This window comes from Triticum urartu, chromosome 2A (genome assembly GCF_056163025.1).
Source record: "Triticum urartu cultivar PI428250 chromosome 2A, HENAU_Tu73, whole genome shotgun sequence".
In the NCBI taxonomy this organism is placed as follows: Eukaryota; Viridiplantae; Streptophyta; class Magnoliopsida; order Poales; family Poaceae; genus Triticum; species Triticum urartu.
Genome location: NC_141874.1, coordinates 361,514,328 through 361,521,618, shown reverse-complemented (window position 1 = coordinate 361,521,618; position 7,291 = coordinate 361,514,328). Strand labels below are relative to the sequence as shown.

Sequence of the window (7,291 nt, the reverse complement as noted above, 5' to 3'; positions counted from 1 at the left end):
TACCTTGTCAAGCCGGTGGCTTGCTGTCCGTGCACAAGTTAGGGGAAAACATACGCCCCTGTTTGTGTACACTGACAGAAGCCCCCGGGCCTGAGCCATACGTGTCGCTAGGCACGTTGGGTTAGCCCCCAATCAGTGAATGGACACATGGCGAGAAACCGCTATGCGCGCCATGATTTGTCATGATAATCAGTCAATCCAACATCCACTTCGCGTATTTACCACGGGTCGTGTGGTAGTGGGACAATAGAAGTTAATGTGAAATGGTAACCTTCTGAAGAGTCGCGCCCTCCCCCATGTTCTTTCCTTAAGAAAGAGAAACATGGAAGGGCACGACGCATTCGTTGCCCGCTTCACTCCTCCACCATGTTCTTTCGCAAGACAAACAACCGCTCTTCCTCCTCGCCCATACTCGCCACCATACTCTCCACCATTCTCCCACATGATACCTCTTCCCCAAACCCGTCGCAGCCTTGAGGGAATGGGGAAGAAAACCGCCCCCAAGGGAAAGCAGACGATCACTGTGAAAGAGGCGGACGTTGAGGGACAGGAGGCAGAGAGGGGATGTCGTATTCTTCCCGTCGAACCTGGACGGCGAAGTGCTGCAAGTAAGGTACATATACCTATGGGGGAGGGAAGTCCTGAAAGGGCATGGAGCAGCCAAGGTTCTGGTGGAGGGGAAAGAGGACCCGCCAGATTCATACCGATTCTTCTACATGTATTTCATTTGTGGCCTCTTCCCTCCCTTCTCGGATTTCTTCAAGGCAATGATGGTGATCTACGGATTCCATCTCCCGGATTTCACGCTAAATGCAATGGCGTGCATGGCTATTTTCGCCCATTGGTGTGAGAACTTCATTGGAGTTGCCTCCAATGTTGATTTGTTCATGCATTATTTTGTTCTGTGGGTGTAGAACAAAAACCACCACTCCGGGAACATAAGCGATGCCATGAGTGGCGAGGGGAAGCTAGGGTTACCTCCCAGGTCTGCAACGTGGCAGATGGGAAGAATGGAGAGCAGATTGGTGTTGGATCCTGGATGAGAAAGCCCCAGATATTTTCCAAGCGTGGACAGAGTGCATTGAGCGCGGCAATGATTGGAGGGAATTCGGCCTTTCCAATGATAGGCTCCGGCCGGCAATAAATAGGATCCCCCGCCTAAGGGCTGTTGGGCTAACTATCAAGCACGTGGGATCATACTTTCTCCTCCGTGGCATCTCACCACTTCAGAAGAGGGACATGTTCACCTGGGAGTACGGGGATGCATTGGATAGGATGAGATTTCTCCCTAGCCTGGCTAACAACCTGTCAGTCTACGTCCATGCTTGGCTGTGTGATCAACTATTTGGCCGTTTCGGGTTGCTCTAGCTACCGGCAAACATCATCCAAATGAACGTCAGCTCTGCCAGGGACCATATTTTGAAATGGATGGCTGATTGCAACGCTCACGGAGTTGTAGGTGATTGGAAGCTGCCCACGCTCGATGAAGAGCTCGCATGGTCTTCCACACTAGTGTAAAGGGCTACTAGGGTGGAGATCAGAATGTACAAGTGCACCTCCAAGGTGGAGGAGGCATACATCAGGAAGCGACCGGAGGAGGACAGGGTGCTAAGTGTTGTCGCGAAGGCGAAGCCTGGGAAGGCAGCGAGGGGGGAAGAGAAGGCGGAGGATGATGGTTCCTCCCAGGCGGAAGCGAGGCGCAAGCAACATAAGAGGTTGCCGGGGAGGATCCTTCCGGTGCAGAGCATGCCAGAGACGAGCCTGCCGGTGACGAGCCTTCCGGGATGGAAGCTCTGTACACCGCAGTGGCTGAGGCCCAGGAGGAAGAGGAGGGTGAGGGGGCGGAGGAAGCCAAGGAGGATTGGCTTGCTGCAGGTCCTCAAGACCCCAAACCATACTTGGACCAGCGCCCCCATAGGCGGGCTGCCAACCGAGGATCGGTGGTCCTCGATCTTACGCCTACCATGAAGAAGGTGAAGACGACCTCCTCCAAAAGTAATATGCAGGATGTGGTGCACCGGCAGTCCTTCCACCTTGTCGAGGCCAACTAATCTTCCGCCAAGCAATCTGCGGCTGCGAGAGTTGACTCCAGCTCCCAGTTCAGTTCGAGCTCCTCGCGAAACTCGTCTTCGTCGAAATCCTGTGTGCCAATGCAGAGTCCAAAGTTTTCGGGGAGTCCCGTTCTTCCACCCCAGAAGAGAGGTCGGGCACCCTCACCGCCCATTGAGTTTGAGCTGAACTCCATGCTCATTGTCGAGGAGTAAGAGAAAATGATCCCTTTCTCTTGCAGTTGCTTTAGTACGCTTGCTTACTCTTGATGACTGATCTTTATCGCTGTTGTCAATAGGGGGGAGGAGGAGGAGACGGAGACTCTCATCCACCGGTCCAAATGGCTCAAGGTGCGGAGCTGCCGAAGACTATGGAGGGCACGGGCTTGGAGGGGAGCGGTACAAACGACCAACCATTAAGCTCCCAACGAGGAAGCACGGGATTGGCCCCTACTATGGGGAGCGATGCCGGAGAACTCCCAGCTTTCTCAGCTGGAGGGGGAGGGGAGATCCAGGACAAGCCCCTCCAGGAAGGACGAACTCTGCCTATTGATCGAGTCGAGAAGTCCCAGACGACGGCTTCAACGGGAGAGCTCGCACAGGACGACGTCATGGGTGCTGTGGGAGGGGATGGAAACCAAGGCCCAACAACGGATGTTGCCGATGAAACTGAGGCCTCCACCCGGTAGACTCTTCCTGGTAATTCTCCCCCTCCCACTCTTTCTTTCCCTTTCTTCTTTTACCAACTTGTTCCATGCTTCGGGCTTTCCCGATACCTCTGTTTCTCAATTATTGCTTGCCGTTCTTCACTTGCAGCCCCTCAGGCCGAAGAACTTGAACTACTGGAAGAAGTGGCCAGCATAGGGACAGATGCCGCGGATGAAGCCACTAAGATTGCTGCCGCGGAGGAGCAGGGACATGCTGCCAGGGGTACCCATGAGCCCACCACAGTGACGACAGATCCCCGTCAGCGTGCCAGGGGCGGGAGCGCCGGTCGAAGAGAAGGTTCCCCTCCAAACTATGGACCCCCTCCCCTCATTCGGCACTATGGCGGAGACCTCGCAGCCACCCTCGAGGCAGTTGGTGCTGATGCTTGCACAACTTGGGCTCGGAGCCCCCGACTCGTCAATGGTGGTGAGTATGGACCTCGATGAAGAGCTTCAGCGCATTCTGGCGTCGCTGTATGAAGGGGTCGAGGAAGTCGATGACGCCGTCGCTGTCGTGATGGACTTGTCTTTTATGGAGTCCACAACGACAAGGCTTAAGGAGATGCAGGGTCGGCATAGCCGGAAGTGGGAGGCGCTCAAGGAGCAGCGCAAGTCCGCCAACAAGGTGGACCAACAGTTCAGGGACAAAGGCAACGAGCTTCGTGATTGGCACGACAAACAATTCCAGGTCCTGGTGAAGCAGCAGGAGACCATCTCGATGGCGAGGAAGGATGTCATGGCCCGGGAGGCCCGCATGGCGGAGCGCAAAGCGCTCCTAGACATCAGGGAGTAGGATATCTCTTCCCGGGAGGAGAAACTTGAAGCCACCTTCCATGCCAAGGATGATGGCCTGGAAGCTGTCATGCAACAGTGCACCAAGGAGCTAGAGGACAAACACAAGGCTGCCATGGATGCCCTTTCTACTGATTCTGCCACCCAGCTGAAGAAGCTTGCTAATGACCTTGCCGCTGCATCTTCTGTCAAGGTTGACCTCGACGACCAGGTGGCCAACCTGAAGGAAGAGCTTACCGGGAGTGCCAGGAGGACTCGACCATCAAGGAGGAGGCACAGAGAGCAAAGATCCTTTTGAGGGATATACAATCACACCTCTCCTCCAAGAGCCAAAGCCTCGAGAATGCTAATGGCACCATTGAAGAGCTGAAGGCCATGATCGGCACCTTGGAGAGCTCGGCAGAATCCAGCAGGGCCGATGAGCAGCAGCTGACGAAGGATCTGGACACCGCAAGGCGCCTCCGGAAGGGTGCAGAGGACAACTTCGAGAACCAGTCCGAGCAGGTCAACCTCTGGATCAAGAGCTTGATCGACATTGCCGGGCGTCCCTCTGCTCAGACTGCAGCGATGGGCATGGAAGGGCTAGTCTTTTCGGCTAGAAGGCAGGAGGTCCGCAGCGTCAAGCTATGGGTCTTCTTCAGCGAGCTGATCGACTGAGTCCCGAAAGCTTTCCCGGGACGCCCTCCTCATGGTGCTGAGCAACATCGCCTACCGTCATCCAGACATCAACCTCGCCGATGGCTTCAACAAGCCACCGGAAGGTGCAGACATTTCTGCCACCGAGGAGATGGCTGCCCCTTGCTGCCAAGGTCCTTTCTGTCCCAACGGCTCCACGTGGTCGCCAGGCCCGGTGTTGAACTACTCTTATCTCCATGCCGTCCTGTAACAAAACATGATGCATGTCCTCTGTTTAGACACCGTTTTTATTTATGCTTGCATGAAAAGGATGTTTTTGCTTAATCTTAAGCGCATGTTTATCCCTCTAGAGCGTGCTCGTCAGTGTTCGTATGGTTAGTCCCTATGCATGTTTTGGTTGCCTACTGGTATCATATTGTCATGATTGTCATAAGGGGCTCGCCCTTAACATTCATATTTTTGTGTATGCGTCCCGACAGGTCTTTCCTTGGTAATTCTCGACGCAGCCGCTCATTCTGTGAGCAGGCCCAATTGTCTATGAGTGGGAGGGGCAGAAAGAGAAACCTTGTACCTATACACTTTAATCCTTTCCCTAGGACGGGACTGGCATGGTGATTAGACCGCCCGAACCACAAGAGTTGGCCCGCCACTATTATTACTGACTCTCCCCGCCGCAGCAGCTGTGGCCGGGGGGTGATGGAGATTAAACAGGGTGCGGGGGAAGCGACATCGCTCCCCCTGCTCCCATCACCCCCATCTTTTCTTGGTCTTCGCAGATGATGAAGCCGTCGACGAAGAGATTGATGACGAAGATGACACGCTACATACAGTTCTCGGGTTCACACAAGCACATGCCCCCTACTTGAAGCGCCAAAGATGCCGTGGGAAACCACGACCACCTGTGGGTCCATGATCCCCTTTTGGTTTGGCGGGGAGCGTGCACATTGCACAAAGAGTGGAGAGCGTTAGGCAGCACGACAAAGATCACGCAGGCAGTTTTACCCAGGTTTGGGCCGCCGCGAGGCATAAAACCCTACTCCTGCTTTGGTGGATTCATGGTGGATTGTGGTGGAAATGCAGTGCTCTAGCCCGACAAGGCTGCCTCGGGGCGAGAGCAGCTACTCATGTACGAGTGTACATGGGTCCGAATCCTTTCTATTGTTGCCATGGGCCTCCTTTTATAGATCAAGGGGTCACCATAGTGGCAAATCAGCCATTATGCACTGATTAGATAGAAAACAGTTCTGTCATACCTAACTCTGCAGACAGGGCAGAGCGCATTAAATGCGCCTCTTAGTGTCACATCAAGGCTTGCCCAGCAAGCCTTGCGGGGCTGCCCGACCACATTCTCTCCTATCTGCGTGACACGTCGCTGCATGCGTATCATTTAGAAGTGATTTCCATAGAAAGTGGCTGCCATGTGGTGAGAAACAGCCACTTAGTCACTTGGGGGCTTGACACCGCACCGATCGATGACTTGCGTTGCTGTGAGGTGGTGCGGTGGAGCCTTGGTGGAGTAGTTTGCCTCCGCAAGCCCCAGCAGGCCTGCCGGGACGGTCTTGAGGCTTGCTTCCGGGGTAACCCCGGTCTTACCAGGCTCGCTTGCCCGGCAAGAAAGGTTTTCCCTTAGTGGTATCTTGCTTCTTTAACTTGACTTGGTCTTGTCTTGGGTGTTGTAACCTTGTTGGGCGGGTGGCTTGCCGTCCGTGAACAAGTTAGGGGAAAACATACGCCCCTGCTTGTGTACCCCGACAGGGGGATTGATGGATTATATTGGCGCCTTGGCAGGCGGTTAGAATCCTGGTATAATTAAGCACGCGAGTTGCAGAGTTCTCAATGTGATAATTAGTACCTAGTCACTTCAAATTCCCGTGGTTGCAGAGTTCTCAGTGTGATAATTAAGCACATGAGTTCTAGCATTCAAATGTGAAACAAACATTTTTCATAGGAGAGTTGGCAAGAAATAGATGAGCTCTTCTTATTGATGTAATCAGTAATAATCAAACAAAGCCCCTAATCATCATTACAAACAATGCATAAAAGATGGCTAATGCGACAACTACAACTACACATGCTAGTTCCTTCTTGTCTCTTCCTTTCATCTATTGCCTATGATTGATTCTTGCTTGCTTCATCATAGTGATTGTACACTCTAGATCAGTCAGTTTCTTCTCCAGCTTTACGTTATCTTCTGCAACCTTGGTTATAACACTCCAAGCCCTGGCATGCCATTCATCATCCAACCAGTTAACAAAGGCACAAACCTCATATCCCTACCAATGTTAAATGTTCAGGATGAGCGAGGGCATTAATTCAACTTAAATGATGAACCTAGCACTAACCTCTAAGGGGCAACTAAGAAACCGTCTGCCATGTCGAATCCCTCCATGCATACATGTCAAGAGTGAGTGTGTCTGTGCACACAACACAGCTTTTGGTACTTCTCAGTGGCGCAAAACTGGGGGTCAAACTCATAATGTGGGAATCTGGAGTCATACTCTGGTTCCGATGGTTGATCGCTTTCCTATGTGGGATGGGGGTCAATTCATGATGAATTGAGCAGAGAGCTACTTTGGACATGCTAAAAAAGATCGGAATTGATTAGAACCTCACAAGACAATTCAGATCCGTAGTACATCGGCCTTCTGATGACCTTAGGCAAGTGCTCCACGGTGACCGCCATTGTGGCGGCGGCGCCCATCGCGCTGCCAGAGCGATAATATGAGCCAGAGCAGCCGCTTCAAAACCATCAACACCACTCATCTCCATTCCCCCCAATGTCGGCACCTCACACGAAATTTGGGGGCTAGGGATTTGATCCTATCCAGGGATTTGGGGAAATGGGAAAACTGTGGGGATCTGATAACGGTCGGGAACTACTTATCACACTCTGTTGTGTATGGCACATGGTTTGTATATATCGTTTGTGTTTGACATTACAACTTCACACATGATTCCCACACCAAACCGTGTGAGAAGACAACATGCATGAGACATGGTTCCAGTGCCATAACCGTATGTGATGTACTACTCGGTACATATGGGGATGCAACAATTGAGTTAATACTTAAGGTATACATCTGCTCTATGGATACCCATCAAAAAATA

At 52.5% G+C, this 7,291-nt stretch overlaps 1 pseudogene; it reads left to right on the top strand.

Moving 5' to 3' along the window:
* Window positions 1-3,317: 3,317 nt before the first annotated feature.
* LOC147985113 (uncharacterized) lies at window positions 3,318-4,204 on the top strand (annotated as a pseudogene).
* Window positions 4,205-7,291: the final 3,087 nt, after the last annotated feature.